Source organism: Balaenoptera borealis, assembly GCF_965194805.1.
Source record: "Balaenoptera borealis genome assembly, chromosome: 4".
Lineage (NCBI taxonomy): Eukaryota > Metazoa > Chordata > Mammalia > Artiodactyla > Balaenopteridae > Balaenoptera > Balaenoptera borealis.
In genome coordinates, this window is record NC_138861.1 from 116242828 (window position 1) to 116269109 (window position 26282).

General features: G+C 37.6%; 1 long non-coding RNA gene across 1 annotated transcript in view; it reads left to right on the forward strand.

Moving 5' to 3' along the window:
- Positions 1–694: 694 nt before the first annotated feature.
- Positions 695–26282, forward strand: part of LOC309627299 — a 53193-nt gene continuing 27605 nt past the window's right edge. The window contains exon 1 of the long non-coding RNA XR_014243660.1: positions 695–971. This is a non-coding gene — a long non-coding RNA (uncharacterized lncRNA). The remainder of the gene's footprint in view (positions 972–26282) is intronic.

A 26282-nucleotide genomic window follows, 5' to 3' on the forward strand; every position in this document is an offset into this window, starting at 1 on the left:
CCCTTACAGCTGTTCTAACCTTTCAACATGCTTAACGATCCCCTCATTCTAAGTAGATGCCCTTGTCCATGCATCAGATAAAATAGAGGTACTCTCTTTCCCCTCCACCTGCAGCCTGCCTGACATCCACGGGGGCACCCATCTTTTCCCTCCCTTCCTCCTAAATCAGAGAACAATCATCTTTTCTCATCCTCAAATTGAACACTTCTATAGGATATTGGACACCATCTCCTCAGGCATCTTCTAGAACCTCATTTCATCAGTCATTTCCCATCACATTTTGGTGTCTTTAATCCATCACTCCCCATTCTCTGGCTTCTACCCTTTGCTCTGCAAATTTACTCAACTTTTTCCTTATCCATGCACATGCTTGTGTGCGTGCACACACACACACACACACACACAATTCTTTAATCATTTCAACCTCTCACTCATGCTGCAGATTGCCTTGTATAGCAATTATCTGTTTACATGACAGTTTTCAACGGGTCCAGTGGTTTTTAATTGTTGTTGGGTCAGATCCCTTCGAGAATCTGATTAAAGCAATGAACCTTTTCCTTGGTGACATGCACATACCTACCTACACACACACACACACACACACACACACACACACTCACTCACTCACTCACAACTCTACGTACAATTCCAGCTTGTTCACTGACCTCCCCCCCCCCCCAGAGAAGATAGTACTGTGCTCATCAATACTTCCAGGTCTACTCCTCTTCCGGGCACACTGGAGAATTACACTGCCTTGCTGATTTGAGATTAGTGTCTTTGGCCAATGAAATGAGAGCGGAAGCGATGTGTGTGGAAGCCTTAAGAGCCTGCACTCGATGTGCAATGCTTTCTCTTTTGACTCTGCCACTGTAAGTGCTGCGTTCCAGATAGTGACTGCTCCGTCAGCTTGGGTCCTGGAGTGAGAAGGATGCAGACCAGAGCACCTGGCCAGCCTGCAACTGGCAGATAGAGTGAGTGAGAAATCTATCTGGTTGTTTAGAGCGGCTGACATGGGGGATGGTTGGTTTCTGTAGCATCATCTAGGCTCTCCTGCTTGATAGCAGGGAACTCTCCATTAGATAGAAAATCACCTAAGTCAGAAAGATCCTTTCTAGGGGACTTTAAGCTACCCTCCTTCCTGTTCCTAACCAACAAGCTCCTTTCACCTCGTAGTTCTAGGCTTTCAGATCTCTCTCCCTAGAAGGCTCTTTTCCTGGTTCTTCCTATGACTTCTCATCCTTCAGACCTCAGTGTATATGTTACCTCCTCAGAGAGGTTCTTCTTGGCCTTTCCTCTCCCCCTCCGTCCCCTGTTACTATCATTCACATCACCTATTTCTGTCTTCCATAGAGTGTGTCACAGCCCATAATGATTTGATCTATTTTCTGTCTCTCAAGTTCTGAATTCACAATATCTGTATTCTTGCTATCAACAGCAATTCGTAAATAACTAACATCACACTACTCTAACTCCATGTGAACTTAAGAAAAGGGAATGCATTCAAAAAATGGACTTTTCTTTGTTTAATATGATAAAAATAGAACTATGAATGTTCTATGGAAGGTACACATTACACTTTTCTAAACAATGTTAACAGAAGAAAAAGCTCTAACTGAAAATGTTGGCTAGACGTCCAAATGTTTGGATGTGCATCCAGGACAAACCACTGAACCTTGGTATTCACCCAGTCACCAGTAAGAGGTCAGCCTGACATTTGGGGGTTTTTTCAGATAGTTACAGGCCAAGAACACAGACAACCTTGGGTCCCAACCCAGTGAAATAGTTTTTGTGATTCATTGACATATTTTTTGTTTTGTTTGTTTTTCTTTTGCTCTGCATATGCAACAAACGGTCTTACTTCACAGGGACGGGAAGAATTAAGTTCCAGAATGCATTAAGTACCTAACCCTTGGTTACACATCCAGGGATATAAGTGTAACACCTTGTCACAGAGTAAATAATTCATACTGTTCAATGAGTGAATGTATAAAATTAGTATCATAAAATCACCAAATATTTATTTCATTTGCCTTTACTGTATATAACCAATACTGCAAAAGACAACTATTCTGATTTTAAAAACCAAAGTTTTAGCCTTATTGTTTCATCTGCATGCAAAACATGTTTATTCTTTAAATATTTCAGAAATGCATAACTTAAAATATGTAATTTCATTGTTTTTATAAGATGTGTTAAACAGTCCTGACACTTGGCAAGAGATTCAGAAGCTGTGATGCTATCTTTCCAGCATATAATAGATTCTGAAAATATTCTCTAAAAATTTAGGCCTCTTCAGATACTCAATTTCATAAGCACAAAGTTTTGGGAACTTCTGAATTGTTAGAATAGGATACATTTTAGTCTTGATGAGAAAAACCAAACAAAATGTTTTAATATTGCTAAAGAAATAAGCTTGGTTTGGAAACAAAAATAAGCTTAGTTTAGTTTTTTCATAAACTGTTTCAGGTTTATGTTTTTGTTTGTTTTTTTTTTGGCAGGGGTGGGGTGGTTCTTTAGATTTCCTTTGTGGCAGTGTGCATTGCAAAATACTATCTCTTAAAATGTGGAGCGTATCCTGTATCGTAACTCTTATATAATATGTGTAATAGTTATGTGATAGCTACGTTTTTCTACTTATATTTTACCGAGATCCACGTGTGAGATTTACAAACAATATGGGTTTTTCAGGATGGGACTTCTTTCTTTTTAAATTGTTTCCTCGCAGTTAGCAAATTTTTAAATGGAGATTATCATCTACCACCCTGTTTTTAGAACATATGGGTAATCAGATGGGACTTAATGTCTTTAAAATGGGATATGCATCAAACATGTATGTGCACACATTTGCAACACATATAAAGAGATATATTTTTAATTGTTTTGCATAGAAGGCAGGCCATTTCTCAATTCCTCATCATTACAACACAGCCTTCAAAAAAAAATTACAAATGATTCTTTTCTGTTCTACTGAGGCATTTCAACCAAACGCCTCAGTTGCACGGAAATAGTTGCTATAGAAATGCAAAGGGGATAAATATTACTGAATTATGCTATCAAAAATTGCAACTGAAGTAGGGCAGTATCAAGGTTTATGTTTAAGAATGCTGACTGTATTTATTCTTGACTTTATGTATACTCCAAATTGAATGTGCTGAGTCTCAAACTGGAAGGTTCTTTACTGCTAAAAATAACACATCTTAATGAAAATATTTTACCAAGCATTCCAGATTAGGAAATCAGTACATGCCAAGAAAGGTTCCTTTGTACAAAAATAGTAAAATTTAATGAATAATGGATTCAAGTGATGCCAATTATTTTCCTTCATTTCACACAAAATTTCTTTATATGAAATGAAAGAAAGTGAGATTTCCTACACAAGATTTGCAGACACCTTGGCTCTCAAGAGCAAGTGCTTCTTCAGGTTTTGACATGTCTTTCATTTATTTTGCTAAGGAGCTTATTTTGAATAGTGCTCTGTGACAGCATTTAGGGGTTTCCATTAAGTTTGTTAAAGAAAAAAACTTGTATTAATTATCTCCTAAAAAACAGTTGGCTCTGTTTTTGGTTTGTTTAGGGATTATACTTTAAATACCAAATTACTAACAAGGCATCTGGTAAATGTGAAGGTGGCTATTAAACTCTTGTAAACTTTGATCTTGCTAATTAAGTATTATAAGACTTAGAGAGAAAACAGTCTGTCAGTTAACTTACTTAGATATTACAGTTTTAGCAAGAAGTTATTTTTGCAGATTGGTACACCCTGTGTTCTAAAACCAAAAAAAAAAAAAACACCCTATTTTTAAAAATATGACAGTCATAAACCCATTCATATTATAAAGTGTAACTCCTGGTTGACAATATAATCAACTTAAGAGAAATAAGAGGGAGGGGAGGGGTGGGGAGAAATCCTCTCTCAGAAAATATTATAAAAAATTAGAGTAACCTCTGTACATCTTTCTCTCTGAAAATACATATTGATCCTTATGATTTCTATAAACCTATTTTATCCTGCTTTAAAAATTATATCTGAATCAGCATCTTAGCAAAGTGCCCTTTTCTGGTTCAGTTTCGAAGAGTGGAGGAGATTGGGCTGTGGTACTGGATAGGCAAGATTACAAAACCAAGCTCCAACATTTACTGTGGGCCTTGGTCAAGATCTAATACCTTCAGTCTGTATTTTCATCCATAAAATCGTAAGATGCTTATCCTAAAATGCTCTGAATTTTACATCAATGCTCCACTGAAATTCTCTTCATGAAGGTCACCAATACTCTTAATTTTAAAATTTAATAAATATTTAGCTTACCATATTTGACATCTTTGCAATATTTGACTCTTAACCATTTCATGACTCTTCACAGAAACCAAATGAGAAAACAGTCTGATTTACCATTTTCTGCCATTTTTCTCCCTTCCTGATTGTTCATTATCGCTCTTGTTTTGTAGGCTATTCTCTCTATTGTTAATTAAATGACCTCTGTGTTCTTCTCCCACCGAATTATCTTCCCAACAAATTCTCCCCACCACTACTCTTTCCCATGTGCCTCATTTCCAGACCTCTGTCCCAAGCTCTTAGCCCCCATATTGCTACTGCTTATGGGACTTCACTGGACTGCTCTATGAGTACCATCCAAATTTCCACCCAATTCAACCCAAGATAAGAAACTAGAATTCATCCCAAACCTCTTTCTCTCCTTTATTCTGCTCTCACATTCCCCTAGTCTACAAAAGCTTATTGATTCTACCTTTTATCTATGTTATTTCTTCTTTTTCTTTCTGCCACTACTTTACTTCAATGCCTCATTGAATACCTGTTTAGATCAATGGATTGGCCTCTGCATTATTCAGAGTAGTTTAAATACTGTAATAAAGAACATTTGTAACAAAGATTGTAACAAAATCTCAGTGGTTTAGCACAATAAAGATTTTTTCTTTCTTGCTCATGTCACAATCCAGTGCAAATTGTTGAGCAGGATCTGCTCCATTCAGGTAACCAAGCTTCTTCCATGTAGTGGCCATACAACCTCCCAGTGGAGTCCCCCACCAGACACTTGTAGGTGGCAAACAGTTGAGAGAAGAGAAGGTAGAATTCAGTTATGGGCTTGGGCTATATACAATGGTGGAGCAGGGATGGAATAAATGCAGTTAAAACTCTCGTTTCAAATTGGGTAATACTGGGAGATGCACAGTGTTCATTAGTCCATTGCAATTCTGAACTTCTGCTTGGCAGGGCTTATGAAGTCCCCTACCCTGGAGAGAGGGTGAGTTACACGATTAAACTTTATTTCTGCACTCAGAGCATAATTTCCTCATTGACCTTTAGCTTTTAGGGGTTCTTACTGTGTATTTCTTCCCTTTGGACACAACTGAAATGAGTGTTCCCAAAAGTTTGAAAGCCAAAAGGTGATTTTACAGCTCCAAGAGTTTTTAGTCTGATATTCTGCAATTCTTGACAATACAAGTTCTTCTAAAACTTGGTAGGCTTCTATTGTATTTGCTTCCATCTATAATTCTCAGGTATAATTCTCCTCTCCTCCTCTCCCTCCTTAACTGCAGCTTCTTTGATTATTGTTTCTTATTGGAAGGTCTCCCCCTTAGTCTGACCTTTGCCATAGAACTAAATCATGTTGTGCACCTAAGAAGTTCTACTGGCCCTTTTTGGCTCCATTTGGGATCTGGAAGCAATTGGCTTTCCAACCATTTTTCACCCCAAGTCTTTGGACTCCCTCTACAATTTTATATTCAGCTTGAAAACTGGCCAGTTCTTTCTGAGCTTGTATCTTTCCTGAAACACCTTACACCAAAGGAAGCCAATAATAGCTATCCCACACTAACACACTCTGTTTCTTTACAGCACGTCCCCTAAAGCAGAGGTTTTCAAAGTGTGGTCTGCACATCCCTGGGAATCCCAAAGACCCTTTTAGTGGATCCACAAGGTCAAAAATACTTTCATAATAATACTAAGAGGTTATTTTCCTTTTTCACTGTGTTGAAACTCACACTGATACTACCAAAGCAATAACATGTAAAGCTGTTGATACTTTAGCACAAATCAAGACAATGTCATTCAACTGTATCTTTGTATTGTTATCATTGACCTAACATTGTATCATATCTTTTCCTATGTACTCACAGTTAATTTTTTTAAAAGCTCGTTTCACTTAAAAATGCCCTTCATGAAACAGTAAAAATTATTCACATTATTAAATCTTGACCTTGGAAAAGAAGTCTTAAATATTCGTGAGACCAAAAGGAAAGAACACAAACAGCACTTCTGCTGCATACCTAAATACAAAGGTTGTTTTGAGGAAAAGCAGCATGCAATTGTTTGAGTTGCAAACTGAACTCGTCTCTTTTTCGTGGAATGCCATTTACACTTGAGAGAACAAGTGATAAACAAAATATGGTTATTCAGACTTGGGTATTTGGCAGTCATTTTCTTGAAAATAAATGAAGTGAGCCTGTCACTTGAAGGCGAACAAACTGACAGTACTTGTTGCCAATGATAAAACTTGAGCTTTCAAGTGAAAATTAGAATTTTGGAAAACTCGTACCCACCACCATGAGCTTGACAGCTTCTGAATTCTTAAAGACTTTTCTGAAGAGATCAGGAGTGATATTAACAAATGTGACTTTTTAAAATACTATATAACGAAGTATCCCAATGGTAAAACTCAAGGAAACAGTATCTTCTAAGTAACCAGTGTAAGATATCATAAAATCATGCATAGGTAAATGATTCCTTTAAAGCACAACCAGATCAATTAATTTTAATGTTATAGTATGTGAAAAGTTTGTTGATATGGTTTCAGATTCCACCTTGCAATCAACTTTTAAGAAATTATCACCTGTTGAATTACTAGGTGGTATCCAGGAATATCCACAATTATCTGAAAAGGCTATTAAAATATTCCTTTAAGAGAAGGAGATTGGTCTTCTAACAAGAAATATCTATACATCTGTGTGAGGTCAGATTTTCTTCATATACTCCAATTAGAACTACTTATCACAACAGAGTAAATGAAGAAACAAATGAGAATCTAGCTGTCTTCTATTAAGCTAGACAGTACTGAGTTTTGCAAAAATAGAAAACACCATTCTTTACATTAAATTTTTTGAAAGTACAGTAATCATAAAAATATGTTGCTTATGTTAACATGATGGATTTATGATTATTTTCTATTCATTACTGTTTTTTGACTTCAGTTTAAATTTAATATGGTAATTCTTGCTAGATATAACCCATAAGTTTTTGTGATCCTCAATAGTTTTTAAAAGGGTAAAGAAACCCTGAGAAGAAAACATTTGAGAATCCCTGTCCTAGAGAAGGGATCAGCAAACTTATGGCCCTCAGGTCAAATCCAGCTGCTTGCCTGCTCTGTAAATAAAGTTTTATTGGCACACAGCCACACCCATGCACTTCCATATGGTCATGGTTGCTTCCATGCTATAATGGCAGAGTTGAATACTTATAACAGAGACAGTCTTGCTTCCCAAAGCCCCAAACATTTACTATTTAGCCCTTTACAGAAAACATTTGCTGACCTCTGTTCCAGAGTTTTAGTTCTCAATCCTGGTTGCACATTGGAATCACTTGGAAAACTGTTAAAATGATACCAATGCCCCTTTCCCTTCCCCAAGGCATACACACTGATCAATTAAATCAGAACCTCTGAGAGCAGGGTCCAAGCATGGATAGTTTTTTAAATCCTCCAAGTGACTCTAATATGTAGGCAAGGTTAAGAATCACTGTCCTAAAAGCTATAAGATTTTATATCTTGCCTTCCAAGTTAGTCCAGACATCAGCTTATCCACGGTTTTTCCCCTTCAGAACATGAGTTACTGTATTTCAAGCCGCTAATATTAGGGTACTCATTGCCCAAGCACGAGTCAGTGCCACATTTGTTGTTGCTGTTACAGCAGCACCCCACTGCGAGGTACAAATTTCAGTATTAGTCAGGATAGGCTGCTGTAGCAACACTTCTCAGTTTCAGAGGCTAACACAACAAAGCTTTCTTTATCATGCAAATCATGGTGCACTGTGTTTGGTGGGGGTCTCGTTCTTCAAAGAAACCCAGCTGCTTCTATCTAGAGACTCTACCATCCCTCAGGGTTTCAGAGCGCATGGCTGGATCCCTCTTCATCCAGCCAACAGATGAGAGAAAAGAAAGAGCATGGAGGATTAAGTAGGAGGTGCTTTATGAGTCAGGCCTGGAGAAGGTATACATAACTCCCACTGGCCGGAACTTAGTCATATTGGTCACAACTAAGTGCAAAGAAGGTGCAAAATGTAGCCTACCTTTCTGCAAAGAGGAAAAGTAAAATGGTTCAGTGAATTAGCTTTATCTCTCTCACAACCTCCTTCTTAACAGAAATGTCCACAGCCAGTTCTCTAGAACCTGTGAATATGTTATCTCACACAGCAAAAGTCCCTTTTGCCGATGTGATTAAGGCCAAAGACCTTGACTTGGGGAGATTATCTTGGATTATCCAAGTGGGCTCAATATTATCACATGAGCCCTTGAAAATGGAGAACCTTTCTGGACAACAGTCAGAGAGATGGGAAGATGGGTGAACGGTCCAAGAAAGGCAGTGTGGTTGAAGGAAGATGAAGGAAGGGAACCATGAGGCAAGAACGCAGGCAGCCTCTAGAAGGTGTGAAAACCAAGGAAGTGGCTTCTCCTCCAGAGCCTCCAGAAAGGAACACAACCCTGCCGACACCTTGATTTTAGCGCAGTGAGACAGGTGTCAGACTTCTGACACAAAGAACTATAAAACAAAAAGTTTGTATAGTTTGAAGCCACTAAGTTTGTGGTAATTTAACAGTAGTAATAGAAAATAAATGCACACTTCACTTCCATGTTCTTACTGCTATCAGTGATGGTACCCAAATTTAAGTGTTCATTGGTTGCTCCGTTTCTCAAAATTTTCTCAAAATTCTTTAATGGCTCCTCACTCATTCACTTAATACACATTAAACAACTGCAATGTGTCAGGCACTCTCCCAGTCACCAGGACTGCTGCATTCAGTGAAGCAGACACGGTTCCTGCTTCAGTGAAACTTAGTGTTATAGGGACCACAGAACACAATCTAAACTCTTGCATGTCATTCAATGCATGCATAATCTAACTCTGAACAACCTGCTTATCCTCATCTCTTGACATTTCTCTCTGCCGAAAAAGCCTTAGGAGTCCTAATATAATGTAATCAAACTTCTAAGATGCCATAATATTCTGTGGCCTGTTTTAGAAACATCATGGGTCACAATATGAAACTGTTCTGCCCTCCCTACTCTTTGTCCATCTGGAAAACTCCTACTTCCTCCTTAAAAGTGATCTCAAATATCACTCCAGAAAATAAAGTCACTCCTTCTAGACTCCCTCCTCTATTTTTACTGCAGAGTTTATACAACCAGTCGAGTAGTTATTTCACCGAATTGCAACTGCCCCTTCCCTGCCTTCATTATGGCTTTTAACAAATTCAAAGAGAAGTTCCTAGTAAATTTACTTTTAAATAAACGCTGAGAGTTCTCTTTCATGCATTCATTCATTCATTCTCTCAAAATAATTTCATCAAAACACATACTTCACCAGAACTTAATTCTGCAGGAAAATTGACAGCACCATAAAAATCTCAAAATAGGAAAAAGAGACCAGCTTCTAAACTCCTTTTGCAATATCTTTTCCAACATAGATCCCCTATTCAAAGATCATACTTCCTGGAGACACACAAAATGGAGAAACTCTGAGAACCCTGCATAATGACAATCATACTGAATATGCTTACCACAAAACTAGGATTCTGCAAGTTCCTCCGTTAGTAAATTTCTGCACTTTACTAAGCATGTGTGAAGGTGTACAGTACTCATAACTTCAACACATACCTACAACACATAACATGCAGTGGATTAAATTATATGAATCATTTCATTTGGATGGATTTATTTCATGTGCCTATAAGAACTGGAAGGAAAAGATCAGTCTTTTCATAAGCATTTCAAATGTTTATAAAATACATAATGTTAAACTTATATTGTGAAACTATTTTGTTGTAATTTACCGTTAAGTTTTTCTTGAAAAAGAGAGCCACTGGTCTGCTTCATGCACTGACACATTTTCCTGGTACAGTCAAGCACTCCATGCAAGATTCACTTTCTATTTAATTAAGTAGACAAAAATCTTCCTCATTAATTATTACATTTCCCTGCATCTGGGTATTTTATGTTCACAACAGTGAACATTAATATATTTTACTCAGGAATATATCTGCAGTATATAAATGGTGATCTGCTAAATAATTTACTGTTTATAGAGAATATTTTGATAAATTATTACTGTCACTATTGTGGAGCCATCTTGTAGAAGCAAATTTTAATACATTTTCAACCATTTCTTGGACAAATATTTTGTATCTACTATGTGTAAGGTGCAGAGAGAGATCAGAAACACCTGTAGAATAACTACCAGTTAGTTGTTGGCCAGAGTAAAATGTATTCTGACCAAAGGCACATAATTTTCAATAGACAAATCCTAGCTGTCAGTATGTGAAGTTTTCCTGAACATTTCCACTTATCTTTTATTAAGAACTCTCATCTAGCATCCGGCACACACTGGATTCCTACTGGCCCTGTGGTTTAGTTTTCCTGCACACTGAATGTTAACAGTAATTAGCTATTGTCCTTATCCCCACCTCCCAATACATTAGCAGTTTTCCAGTGGGCATTGATTCTGTGCTATGGAGTCTAACGTGCTAACCACAGTGGTCCAGAGTAATCAGGGAATTATCCCCTCAGGAGGACAGGAGTTTTTCCTACCTCTAAGTCAATGATCATTAAAACCAACCAATACATTGTTAAGCTTAACAAATCACAAAGGCTATAGGGACCTGCAAATTGCAATGGTGAAGTCACAATTATCCAGCAATTAGGTTTACAGCTGTATTCACCCTTTCAATAATCATGTCTACAAATGCGCCCACACTTCTTCCTGCTAAACCTGACCTGGAAGGTTTCTAAAGCTTTCATTTTTATGCAGCTTTCTGAAACCAAGAAAGAAATTGCATCTGAATGAAGTAATAATGACAAACCTTGTGAAGCAGAAAGAACAATAATTTATTCACCTAACATAAGCCTAATTAAAAAAAAAAAAATAGGACATTGCCAAACTGCATTTCCAAATGGTAAATGCTCTGAGCCATCATAAAAATTTGGTTGCCAAAAGAGTGTCTAGTAAATAATGAGCATGAATACCTAATGTTTCAGGAGTGCTTTCAGCTGCAGGTAACAAACAGTATAACTAGAGTGGCTTTTTTTTTTTTTTTTTAACTGGGGAGTATTTTTATTTCCCATAGTGAGAAATCCAGAGTTACCAGTGCTGGACTGGTTCAACAGATCAATGGTGCTAAAGACCCTGAGATTTCCTTGACCATTTCTTCATAATTACAAAAAGACTGCTGCAGCTTCAACAATTATATCCCCTTCCACCAGGAAGAAGGAAGATGGGACAGTGAGAAGGAGTGGTGCCAATATCTGAAAGTAAACATTGTATGAGGAAGCTCCAAGAACATGTTTGTTTCTCTTTGGCCAGAATTTTGTCCCAGAGTCACTGGTGGCCTACAGGTGGCAAGAGAGAAGGGAGATGCAGAGAGAACAAGAAAAACATCTTCTGAAATCCAGAAACTGTCCTAACACCCACAGCTGGGCCTTAATGTTGTTAAGAGCTAGTGCAGCACTCACAATAGGCCTTGGTATTCTCCTGTTGACCATAAATAAGCTTCCAAATCACCATCAGCTACCATGATGAAGTGAGAAAAACAAGACATGCCCATAATCTTCTAAGCACAGAAACAAGGTCATTGTGCAAACCACAAAAATTCCAAACATCTCCATACCCTGACTAATTTGGGGACCTGCCACTCCTTTCCCAACTAGAGCTTTAGCCTCACTTTATTTTGTCCACCTCATAAGATTTTTTAAATATCCAATCATGGACTCACCCTCAATTCCCAATAACATGCAATCCAGAACAAAGCCACGTTTTAAACTCTCCCCAACACTCACCTAACATGGGTCCCCATCCCATGAGAATCCTTTCAAACACTTTCTACTGAAATGCCTCACATTTCCCATGGTGTGTGGGCTTCCTCCTTGCAACCAGTAATAAATCCAATATGTTGAACTGCAAGTGTGTTCCTGGTGGTCTCTGGTTGGAAGGCATTGAAGACTCAGTCAACCAAAGAAGTATTTGCCACAACTTTGTTCCATTCCAGTCTAATTAAAATGATGCACCTTAATAGGTCATGCTTCAAAAGGCTTAACTAGAAAAGGAGCCAGGATATAGTGAACAGAGCGTATGATGAAGAACCAAGGGACAAAACTCTAGTCTGCTCTGTCTAATTTACTAGTTAAGTCACCCCAGGTAAGACACTAAAGGACAAGGAAAGGAACTGACCTCACAATAGTCTAAGTGAACCAGCTAACATTAACTGTGTTTGAGACAGCAAAACTAAAGCTCCAAGATTTTGAGTATATTTTCCTTCTCTTTACATTTGATAAGTGGCCAAACCAGGATTTGAATCCAGGCACCTAATTCCAAAGCCTAATGGTTTTCCATTATACCAAGTTTTAATTTCTTCCTCTGTGAACTAACTAAGTTGTTGGACTAGAACTTTAAAGACCCTTTCCAGGATTCTGAATGATGAATCACATTATTTACATTTACTCTTTGCAGGAACAATGTGAGGTGATGTATGTTTTTGGAGTTTTGAATTTTATCAAACCTTTTCTTCAATAGCATAAATCATGAATTTGAACTTCCATTTGAACTTCCAAGTCAAATTAATTTTCAGTTCCTTGTAATTTAAAATATGATTTGCATTTCTCCAATAATTAATGACATTGAACATCTTTTCATGTGCCTACTGGTCATATATACGTCTTCTTTGGAGAAATGTTTATCAAGGTCTTCTGCCCATCTTTTGGTTGGGTTGTTTGTTTTTTGTTCTTGAGTTGTATGAGCTACTTGTGTATTTGGAGAGTAAGCCCTTGTCTGTCACATCATTTGCAAATATTTTCTCCCATTCCATAGGTTGTCTCTTCAGTTTTTTGTTTGTTTGTTTTTTATGGTTTCCTTTGCTGTGCAAAAGCTTGTAAGCTTGATTAGGTCCCATTTGTTTATTTTTGCTTTTATTTCTATTGCCTTGCGAGGTTGACCTAAGAAAACATTGGTACAATTTATGTCAGAGAATGTTTTGCCTATGCTCTCCTCCAAGAGATTTAGGGTGTCATGTCTTACGTTTAAGTCATTAAGGTATTTTGAGTTTATTTTTGTGCATGGTGTGAGAGTGTGTCCTAACTTCATTTATTTACATGCAGCTCTCCAACTTTCCCAGCACCACTTGCTGAAGAGACTTTTTCCCATTTTATATTCTTGCCTCCTTGGTTGAAGATTAATTGGCCATAGGTGTGTTGGTTTATTTCTGGGTTCTCTAATCCATTCCATTGAGCCGTATGTCTGTTTTTGTACTAATACCACACTGTTTTGATTACTGTAGCTTTGTAGTATTGTCTGAAGTCTGGCAGAGCTTTGCCTCCTGCTTTGTTTTTTTTCCTCAGGATTGCTTTGATAATTCTGGGTCTTTTATAGTTCCATATAATTTTTGGATTATTTGTTCTAGTTCTGTGGAAAATGTCATGGGTAATTTGATAGGGATCACATTAAATCTGTAGATTGCTTTGGGTAGTATGCCATTTTAACAATATTAATTCTTCCTATCCAAGAGCATGGGATATCTTTCCATTTCTTTGAATCCTCTTTAATCTCCCTTATTAATGTTTTATAGTTCTCAGCATATAAGTCTTTCACCTCCTCCCTTCCAATTTGGATACCTTTTATTTATTTCTTTTGTCTGCTGTGGCTAGGACTGCCAATATTATGTTGAATAGAAGTGGTAAGAGCGGACATCCACCTCATACTGTCAGAATGGCCATCATTAAAAAGTCTTCAAATAATAAATGCTAGAGAGGGTGTGGAGTAAAGGGAACCCTTTGGTTGTTGGTGGGAATCTAAATTGGTGCAGCCACTATAGAAAACAGTATGGAGGGTCCTCAGGAAACTAAAAATAGAATTACCATATGATCCAGCAATTCCCACTCCTAGGAATATACCCAGACAAAACTATAATTCAAAAAGATACATGCACCCCTATGTTCATAGCAGCACTATTCACAATAGCCAAGACATGGAAACAACCTAAATGTCCATCGATAGATGAAGGGATAAAGAAGTTATGGTACATATGTACAATGGAATACTACTCAGCCATAAAAAAGAATGAAACAATGCCATTTGCAGCAACATGAATGAAATTAGAGATTATCATACTAAGTGAAGTAAGTCAGAAAGAGAAAGACAAATACCATATGATATCACTCATATGTGAAACCTAAAATATTGCACAGGGACTTCCCTTGTGGTGCAGTGGTTAAGAATCTGCCTGCCAATGTAGGGGACATGAGTTTGATCCCTGGTCCAAGAAGATCCCACATGCCGTGGAGCAACTAAGCCCATGAACCACAACTACTGAAGCCTACATGCTTAGAGTCCGTGCTCCACAACAAGAGAAGCCACTTCAATGAGAAGCCCATGCACCACAACAAAGAGTAGCCCCCGCTCACCACAACTAGAGAAAGCCCACACGCAGCAACAAAGACCCTACGCAGTCAAAAAATAAAAATAAATAAATAAATAAATAAATAAATAAATAAATAAATAAATATTGCACAAATGAACCTATCTACAAAACAAAAACAAACTCACAGACATAGAGAACAGACTTGTGGTTGCCAAGGGGGCGTAGAGGGAGAGGGATGGACTGGGAGTTTGGGGTTAGTAGATGCAAACTATTACATTTAGAATGGGTAAACAACAAGGTCCTATTGTATAGTGCAGGGAACTATATCCAATCTCCTGGGATAAACCATAATGGAAAAGAATATTAAAAAAAGACAATATATATGTGTAAAACTGAGTCACTTTGCTGTACAGTAGAAATTAGCACAATATTGTAGATCAACTATACTTCAATAAATAAATAAATAAAATATGATTACTTCACTTAAGGAATTGTGTGAGATCCTGTACAAAAAGGGGCTGAGAAAAGTTAAGACTTGACAATAAATGTAGGGGAGCAAGTAAGCATATTTCTTTTTTATATTCAGCATTCAACATTAACAGTTTAACATTTGCATATTCAAGTGGGAAACCTTTGCAAGTTAGTAATAGACAAATAAGAAAACATAATCACACAGATAATTAAATAAAGACAAATGTGAAATTATATACATTTTAGTCTTATCAATTTAGGAAATGTTTTTAAGAGCAATAATCAGCAGTGTTGAGGACTTAGGGAAATAGGCACTGAAGGACTAGAGGAAGGAATGTTATTTTGTAACTTTCTTCTGGAGGGCAATATGCAATATATATCAAACATTTCTAATATTTTTGCCTATTGCCTTTGACCCATAATTTCCTTCTAAACAAAATCACAGATGTGTGCAAAGAGTTAGCCACAAAAATGTTTGTAGAGATACTATTTATAACTGATGAAACTTAGTAAAAAGCTAAAAGGTTTATGATAGAAGATTGGTTAACTAAATTGTGGGTTATTCATACAATGGAAATCTGTGGATGTTTAAAAAGGAAATGAAAAAACATTAAGTAATATGGGCAAATGTTTAAAATACATTGCTAGGTTGAAAAATGTATAATTTTCAATGTGATTGTGTTTTTGCTTTAAACATGTATATATAGGTGTTGTTATGGACTGGGTGTGTGTGTATGCCACAAAAATCCATTTGTTGAAATCTAACCCCCAATGTGATGGTATTTGGGAGGTAATTAGGTCATGAGGATGGAGTCCTCATATGGGATTAATGCCCTTGTAAGAGGCCAGAGAGCTAGTTCCCTCTTTCCATGTAAAGATACAACAACAAGTCAGCAGTCCGCAAGCTGGAAGTGGGCCCTCACCACAACCCGACCACGCTGGCACTCTGATCTCGAATTTCCAGCCTCCAGAACTGTGAGATATACACTTTTGTTTATAAGCCACCTGGTGAATGGTGATTTGTCAGAGCAGCCCAAACTAAGACAGGTGTAAATGCATTTTTAAAGACTCAAATATCCAGCAGTTATCTCTGATTGATGGAACTGTAGGTGGTTTTATTTTCTTCTTTTTGTTTATCTATATTTTCCAGATTTTCTACCAGGAATATCCATGTTTTTAATAATTGAAAATGTATTCAGTGAAGTTTTGAAACAAATACTAATATATCTAAATCAATAAAAATATCCCATTCAGTATTTCAAATGCTATGTTCAACTGTCCTTTAAAAAGAAAAGAAAACCCTAGATAAAAGATAAGTCCTCTCCATGTCATGAGATAGCTCACAGATGCCAAGCCGAGGGCCATCTGTTCTGAGGCCCACAAACACCTTTTTCACAAGAGGTTTTTTTGACAATAATTGTTTTAGTCTCTGCTTTCAAATTTGTAAATCTAGCTTAAAATACTGTATGTATAAACAAACTTAAAAGTTTAAAAAGCAAAATTATTTAACTAAGTGTTATTTGCCTTATAAAACTTTCCATTGTAGTATTATCTATATGGACTTCTGAGAATCAGAAGCAATTTATTTACTTAGAATATTTGCTTTAACATGTCACATTTCTATTTTATTTTTTTAAGCCAATGCAGTGTTGCAAGCCAACAACTGTGCAATGATATTTAGAGAGAGATGGTATCACAGGAGGAGTTTATTTTCAGTTCTTCTTTTTCCTTTCAGCATTTTTTTTTAAACCGGAAGGACTTATAAATATCATCAAAAAGTGTGTGACTTATTTAACTACTACATTAATGGTATAAATTTAAATCCTGCTGAAATGAGAAGTTGAAGAATTAATTTGCCCATTACAATAGCTACCTTGTATTGCTTGCCTATTGTTATTTAGGTTCTTTAATAAACACTATCTTATTTCATCCTCACAGCCACCCTGCAAAGCAGGTATTATTATCCCCATTTTATAGATGAAGAAATTGAACAATTTAGTCCTTAAAACTCATGATTCTGAAAAACCTTTAATGACTTGGGAAATACCCACAATATAAAGTTTTGCATATGATCAATGAGCTTGAATATGTAATTGGTATCATCTTCCTCAGCTTGGGATACAAACAATGTGACTCTGCATTAAAATTTCCAAGTATAACTCCCAGTCTCCCAGTCTGTTTTTTAATTCTTCTCCCCAGTGTGTCCAATTATTCCCATGGTGCTTATTCTGCCCAAAGTATCAAACGTGTATGCTGTAGTCTTGCCCCAAGATCCAAAATGTTTTTCCTGAGGCTGGAGGTCCCCCTAATGACTGCTGTCTTGATGCTGCTTTTTCCAGAACCTTCTTCTGTACTGCTGTTCTGTCTTCAATGCTGGAGACTTGGTAGCCATGCCTGATGCCTCCTGAGTGGACAGCACACTGAGTGTCCCTGCTCACCACTGTGGTGAGTGGTGGAGCCAAGGTCATCCACAGAGATGGGCTTGCACCAAGACACCTGCTCTTACCTGTGCCAGAACTTCCAGCTCAGAGGAAGGATACCCTAGGTCAAATCCAACTCGAACTCCCCAAGTTGTAACTCTCTGGGTTCACGCACACACCCACTTCCATTTCAAAGTGATAAGATTCCAAAAGGCTCTGAGTCAAGCTCCCTTGTAGACCCAAAGTCAACCTTCCCTTAATACATTTTCCTATCCACCAGTTTAACCTAGCCACACCCTTTAGATATATTCTTGTTGCAATATCAACATTTCTTTGCACATTATTGACATCTGAACTTGGTCAGCATCACCTTGGTCCATCCTACAGGTTTTCATAACTTTTAAACTAAAAAGGGAAATATCTTGAGCCTGAAGTTTCCTCCTAGGAAGTCCCTCTGTTCCTCTGTAACTTCTACGTAAAAAGGCTGCCCAACTTTTTCTGGCACAAGCTATGCTCTGTGTACCAAGAGATATGCCAAGAGGGTCATTTGAATGCCACTGTCTTGGATGCCTGAACCCAGGGCACTTGTATAAAAATGTCCTGTTACAAAGTGATATATATATATATATATATATCACTTTGTATATATATGTATATGAATATGTATATATATGACTATATGTATTCGCAAATGTGCATAGAAAATGGACTAAAGGTAAATAGTTACATTTAAGTAGTGGTCAGAGCCATGATGGCTATACACAGCACAACTCCAAGAGGAGCCAGTTACATGGATTCCACTGAGAAATGCACCCCTGTTGTTGCCTCACCCAGTGACTGATGGCTGTTATCCCTCAGTAGGATGAATGATATTAGGTAATTTTTATTTGCTTAGATAGATGGGATGATACACTAATGATTCCACATTTTGCATTCCTATTCAAATACCAGGATGTTTTCATCCTGCTAACTCTTGGGAGGATGAGTCCCAACCTACGGAGGATGAGTCAGCTGAGGAGAGGCTAATAAGGAAAAATCTCTTGATGACTAAATGCATTTCCCAGGGTTAGAAACAGGGGCATGGCTGTAGGCCATACTGGGCCGACAGCAGGCCAATCCTATCTCAGGACTTTTGGGGGTTAGAGTCCTCTCAAAGAAGATTGACAGGGGGAGTCAAGTCACTGGGCACTAAGAACTGTAAACTTTGGACTTCAAGAAGAGGCAACCTGGATTGAAACTAACACTCAGATACTTCACAGGCCCAAACCAGGAGCAAGGGCAGCAAAAGCAAGACTCTCCTGCAATGGTAAAGCATGGTGGCTGTCCTAAGAGAGGTAATCAGTTTTCAGAGCCACAAGGAACAGCCGAAAATAATGGCAGCAAGAATAACCACAGAGGGAGGAGATACCTTCAAGATGGCAGAAGAGTAAGATGTGGATATCACCTTCCTCCCCAAAACTACATCAAAAATACAACTACATGTGGAACAACTCCTACAGAACACCTACTGAATGCTGGCAGAAGACCTCAGACTTCCCAAAAGGCAAGAAACTCCCCACGTACCTAGCTGTGTGGCTGACAGGGTCTTGGTGCTCCGCTGGGGTGTCAGGCTTGAGCCTCAAAGGTGGGAGAGCCAAGTTCAGGACACTGGACCACCAGAGACCTCCTGGCCCCACGTAAAAAAAATAGGCAAAAGCTCTCCCAAAGAGCTCCATCTCACTGCCAAGACCCAGCTCCACTCAACAACCAGCAAGCTCCAGTGCTGGACACCCCAGGCCAAACAACTAGCAAGACAGGAACACAGCCCCACCCATTAGCAGAGAGGCTACCTAAAATCATAATAAGTTTACAGACACCCCAAAACACACCACTGGATGCAGTCCTGCCCATCAGAAAGACAAGATCCAGCCTCAGCCACCAGAACACAGGCATGAGTCCCCTCCACCAGGAAGCCTACACAACCCACTGAGCCAACTTTACCCACTGGGGCAGACACGAAAAACAAAGGGAAGTACGAACGTGCAGCCTGCTAAAAGGAAACCCCAAACACAGTAAGTTAAGCAACAGGATAAGACAGAGAAATATGCAGGAAATGAAGGAGCAAGGTAAAAATCCACCAGACCAAACAAATAAAGAGGAAATAGGCAGTCTACCCGAAAAAGAATTCAGAGTAATGATAGTAAACACGATCCAAAATCTTGGAAATAGAATGTAGAAAATACAAGAAATATTTAACAAGGACCTAGAAGAACTAAACAACAAACAAGCAATGATGAACAACAAAATAAATGAAATTAAAAATTCTCTACAAGGAATCAATAGCAGAATAACTGAGGCAGAAGAATGGATAAGTGACCTGGAAGATAAAATAGTGGAAATAACTACCACAGAGCAGAAGAAAGAAAAAAGAATGAAAAGAATTGAGGACAGTCCCAGAGACATCTGGGACAACATTAAATGCAACAACATTCGAATGATAGGGATCACAGAAGAAGATAAAAAGAAAGGGTCTGAGAAAATATTTGAAGAGATTATAGTTGAAAACTTCCCTAACGTGGGAAAGGAAATAGTCAATCAAGTCCAGAAAGTGCAGAGAGTTCCATACAGGATAAATCCAAGGAGAAACACTCCAAGACACATATTGATCAAACTATCAAAAATTAAATACAAAGAAAAATATTAAAAGTAGCAAAGGAAAAGCAACAAGTAACATACAAGGGAATCCCCATAAGGTTAACAGCTGATCTTTCAGCAGAAACTCTGCAAGACAGAAGGGAGTGGCAGGACATATTTAAAATGATGAAAGGGAAAAACCTACAACCAAGATTACTCTACCCAGCAAGGATCTCGTTCAGATTCGACAGAGAAATTAAAACCTTTACAGACAAGAAAAGCTAAGAGAATTCAGCACCACCAAACCAGTTTTACAACAAATACTAAAGGAACTTCTCTAGGCAGGAAACACAAGAGAAGGAAAAGACCTACAATAACAAACAAAAAACAATTAAGAAAATGGTAATAGGAACATACATATCAATAACTACCTTAAATGTAAATGGATTAAATCCTCCAACCAAAAGACATAGACTGGCTGAAATGATACAAAAACAAGACCCATATATATACTGTCTACAAGAAACTCACTTCAGGCATAGGGACAGATACAGACTAAAAGTGAGGAGATGGAAAAAGATATTCCATGCAAATGGAAATCAAAAGAAAGCTGGAGTAGCAATTCGCATATCAGATAAAATAGACTTTAAAATAAAGACTATTACAAGAGACAAAGAAGGACACTACATAATGATCAAGGGATCAATCCAAGAAGAAGATATAACAATTGTAAATACCTATGCACCCAACATAGGAGCACCTCAATACATAAGGCAAATTCTAACAGCCATAAAAGGGGAAACTGACAGTAACACTATAATAGTAGGGGACTTTAACACCACACTTTCACCAATGGACAGATTAACCAAAATGAAAATAAATAAGGCAACACAAGCTTTAAAGGACACATTAAACAAGGTGGACTTAATTGATATTTATAAAACATTCTATCCAACAACAACAGAAAACACTTTCTTCTCAAGTGCTCATGGAACATTCTCCAGGATAGATCATAACTTGGGACACATATAAAGCCTTGGTAAATTTAAGAAAATTGAAATTGTATGAAGTATCTTTTCCTACCACAACACCATGAGACTAGCTATCAATTAAAGGAAAAAAACTGTAAAAAAAATATAAACATATGGAGGCTAAAGAATACGCTACCAAATAACCAAGAGTTCACTGAAGAAATCAAAAAGGAAATTTTAAAAAACCTAGAAAAAAATTACAATGAAAACACGGCGTCCCAAAACCTATGGGATGCAGCAAAAGCAGTTCTAAGAGGGAAGTTTATAGCAATACAATCCTACCTCAAGAAACAAGAAAAATCTCAAATAAACACCCTAACCTTACAGCTAAGGCAATTAGAAATCTAAGAAGAACAAAAAAACCCCAAAGTAAACAAAAGGATAGAAATCATAAAGATCAAATCAGAAATAGATGAAAAAGAAATGAAGGAAAAGATAGCAAAGATCAATAAAACTAAAAGCTGGTTCTGTAAGAAGATAAACAAAATTGATAAACCATTAGCCAGACTCATCAAGAAAAAAAGGAAGAAGACCCAAATCAACAGAATTAGAAATGAAAAAGGAGAAGTAACAAGTGACACTGCAGAAATACAAAGGATCATGAGAAATTACTATAAGCAACTATATGCCAATAAAATGGACAACCTGGAAGAAATGAACAAATTCTTAGAAAAGCACAACCTTCTGAGACTGAACCAGGAAGAAAGAGAAAATATGAACAGACCAATTGCAAGCACTGAAATGGAAACGGTGATTAAAAATCTTCCAACAAACAAAAGCCAGGACCAGAAGTCTTCACAGACAAATTCTATCAAACATTTAGAGAAGAGCTAACACCTATCCTTCTCAAACTCTTCTAAAATACAGCAGAGGGAGGAACACACCCAAACTCTTTCTACAAGGCCACCATCACTCTGATATCAAAACCAGACAAAGATGTCACAAAAAAAGAAAGCTACAGGTCAATATCACTTATGAACATAGATGAAAAAAATCCTCAATAAAATACTAGCAAACAGAATCCAGCAGCACAATAAAAGGATCATACACCATGATCAAGTGGGATTTATCCCAGGGATGCAAGGATTCATCAATATAGGCAAATCAATCAATGTGATAAACCATATTAACAAATTGAAGGACAAAAACCATATGATCATCTCAACAGAGGCAGAAAAAGCTTTTGAAAAAATTCAACACCATTTATGATAAAAGCCCTCCAGAAAGTAGGCATAGAGGGAACTTACCTCAACATAATAAAGACCATATATGACAAACCAACAGCCAACTTCATTCTCATGGTGAAAAACTGAAACCATTTTCACTAAGATCAGGAACAAGACAAGGTTGCCCACTCTCACCACTGTTATTCAACATAGTTTTGGAAGTTTTAGCCACAGCAATCAGAGATGAAAAAGAAATAAAAGGAATCCAAATTGGAAAAGAAGAAGTAAAACTGTCACTGTTTGCAGATGACATGAGACTATACATAGAGAATCCTAAAGATGCTACCAGAAAACTACTAGAGCTAATCAATGAATTTGGTAAAGTTGCAGGAAAGAAAATTAATGCACAGAAATCTCTTGCCTTCCTATACACTAATGATGAAAAATCTGAAAGAGAAATTAATGAAACACTCCCATTTACCACTGCAACAAAAAGAATAAAATACCTAGGAATAAACCTACCTAAGAAGACAAAAGACCTGTATGCAGAAAACTATAAGACACCGGTGAAAGAAAATAAAGATGATACAAACAGATGGAGAGATATACCATGTACTTGGATTGGAAGAATCAATATTGTGAAAATGACTATACTACCCACAGCAATCTACAAATTCAATGCAATCCCTACCAAACTACCAATGGCATTTATCACAGAACTAGAACAAAAAAAATTCACAATTTGTATGGAAACACCAAAGATCCCAAATAGCCAAAGCAATTTTGAGAAAGAAAAATGGAGCTGGAGGAATCAGGCTCCCTGACTTCAGACTATACTACAGAGCTACAGTAATCAAGACAGTATGGTACTGGCACAAAAACAGAAATATAGATCAATGGAACAGGATAGAAAGCCCAGAGATAAACACACACACATACGTTCACCTTATCTTTGATAAAGGAGGCAAGAATATACAATGGAGAAAAGACAGCCTCTTCAGCAAGTGGTGTTGGGAAAACTGGACAGCTACATGTAAAACAATGAAATTAGAACACTCCCTAACACCATACACAAAAATAAACTCAAAATGGATTAAAGACCTAAATGTAAGGCCAGACACTATAAAACTCTTAGAGGAAAACACAGGCAGAACACTCTATGACATAAATCACAGCAATATCCTTTTTGACCCACCTCCTAGAGAAATGGAAATTAAAACAACAGTAAACAAATGGGACCTAATGAAACTTAAGAGCTTTTGCACAGCAAAGGAAACCATAAACAAGATGAAAAGACAACCCTCAGAATGGGAGAAAATATTTGCAAACGAAGCAACTGACAAAGGATTAATCTCCAAAATATACAAGCAGTTCATGCAGCTCAATAACAAAAAAAAAAACAAACAACCCAATCCAAAAATGGGCAGAAGACCTAAATCAACATTTCTTCAAAGAAGATATACAGATTGCCAACAAACACATGAAAGGATTCTCAACATCACTAATCATTAGAGAAATGCAAATCAAAACTACAAACAATAAATGCTGCAGAGGGTGTGGAGAAAAGGGAACCCTCTTGCATTGTTGGTGGGAATGTAAATTGATATAGCCACTGTGGAGAACACTATGGCAGTTCCTTAAAAACCTAAAAATAGAACTACCATATGACCCAGCAATCCCACTACTGGGCATATACCCTGAGAAAACCAGAATTCAAAATGAGTCATGTACCACAATGTTCATTTTCAATCTATTTACAATAGCCAGGACATGGAAGCAGCCTAAGTGTCCATCGACAGATGAATGGATAAAGAAAATGTGGTACATATATATAATGGAATATTACTCAGCCATAAAAGGAAACAAAATTGAGTTATTTGTAGTGAGGTGGATGGACCTAGAGTCTGTCATACAGAGTGAAGTAAGTCAGAAAGAAGAAAACAAATACTGTGTGCTAACACATATATACAGAATCTAAAAGATAAAAATGGTTCTGAAGAACTTAGGGGCAGGACAGGAATAAAGATGCAGACATAGAGAATGGACTTGAGGACACGGGGAGGAGGAAGGGTAAGCTGGGACGAAGTGAGAGAGTGGGATTGACATATATACACTACCAAATGTAAAATAGATAGCTAGTGAGAAGCAGCCGCATAGCACAGCAAGATCAGCTCGGTGCTTTGTGACCACCTAGAGGGGTGGGATAGGAAGGGTGGGAGGGAGATGCAAGGGGGAGGGGATATGGGGCTATATGTATACATACAGCTGATTCACTTTGTTATACAGCAGAAACTAACACAACAGTGTAAAGCAATTATACTCCAATAAAGACGTTAAAAAAAAAAAAAAAGAGTGGGTAAAAAGGAGGCAACCTTGGACCTCTTTTTTTTTTTCCACTTCCCCCAGAACGGAAGCCTGCATTGTGTTTTTCTAGCTGACTCTATTGCTTTCCAGCTAGACTGCTGTGATAGGAAAGAACAAACAATAATAATAACCTTTTCCTTGTGAAATTTTGGACCTCTCCAAAAAATTGTGTGCTTTCTCTGTGGAGAAAAGCTCAGTTTCTTTTGAACTAGTTTCTCTGCTTCCCCTCCCCTTGACATCTTCAAGTTCAGTCATTTTTATGATGAAGTTTCTCCTGTTTCCCTCTCAGAATTCCCCTTGGTTTGCTGTCCTCTTTGAAGCTGCAGGATTGGATTGATCTTTTCTCTGTGGTCACTGTTTTCTTCATCCCCAAGAGTTTCTTCTATGAATTCTCTCTCTTTTTCAGACCGCAGTCCTCAATATGTTTCTCTTGGTCTCCAAGGACTTGGCAGTCAGATACTACCTTTTCTTTAGAAAACCTTTGTTTTTTTTTTAAACCTAGTTTTATTCTTCAGGTAAATCAAATTCCTCCAAGCCACTAAAGATTGCTAAGGGTCCTCATTTTGGCAGTACTAATTCAAGTACTGTGTTGTTAGAGATTTCCAAGAGAATTCTTCCCCATTAAACAGGTAAGTAGTGATGTTGCAAAGCTTTCTCTTGTGGTCTGTGCCATAGTACCTACTAACATGACAGCAAGATCAATACAGTAAGGATTGTTGACCTCTGTGCTCGATTTTGCTTAAGATTCTAGTGTTTGGATTTAGAACTTAGTCAACCTGGAAGCCCCAGGAACCTGAGCAAGTGGCCCTCTAGTTTTATCCCACTTATCAATGCTTTTCAACCAATACAAAGAAAAGGTATTGGGAAGAGAGTCTTTAGGGCAACCAGAAAAGTAACTTTAAAGAATTGCTGGTCCCCAGGGTGGCAGCCAGAGATGCAGTTGTGGGAGTGGAGGATCCTGCATGGCAAAGCTGGTCCATGCCCCAGTGTGGCCCTCTGGCATTAGAAACCACAGGAGATTAGTGCAGCTGCCTGGCCTCCAATGGGCCTGGGCAGCTGGTCATTCCAGAAAACTGGCAGCGATGGTGTCATTCCTAGGAACATGGTCCAGCAAGAAGAATGAAGATTTTATAGCCATGAGAAAGCTAACTGTGGAGGATGGAGGGTTCATGCTATTCATCTTTTGAATCTGATGACAGTATTAGTGGGCTTTCCCAGGTCAGATAAATTTAGATTAACCCAAGGTTTTATCAGAATGGTACAAGACTTGATATACAGTAAAGGGAACAATTTAACAAGCCATGTTCTTTTTCTTGTTGATAAGAGAGAAACAGTAGAGTATGAAGCTATGTGAAAGAATACAAGAAGTAAGTGGTCAGAAGCTGAAATAATTTCATTTGATAAAATGATCTGGGAATGGGCATGTCTTTCTATAATATATGTATGCACTTAACACAGTGCTGGTACTTACTAGGTTCTCAATAAATGTTAATAAGATATAATAATAAATTATGCCTGAAAAAAAAAAAAAGAATAACCACAGATGGATTCAATACCAGGGATCTCCTTCTTGGGTCTTGAAATC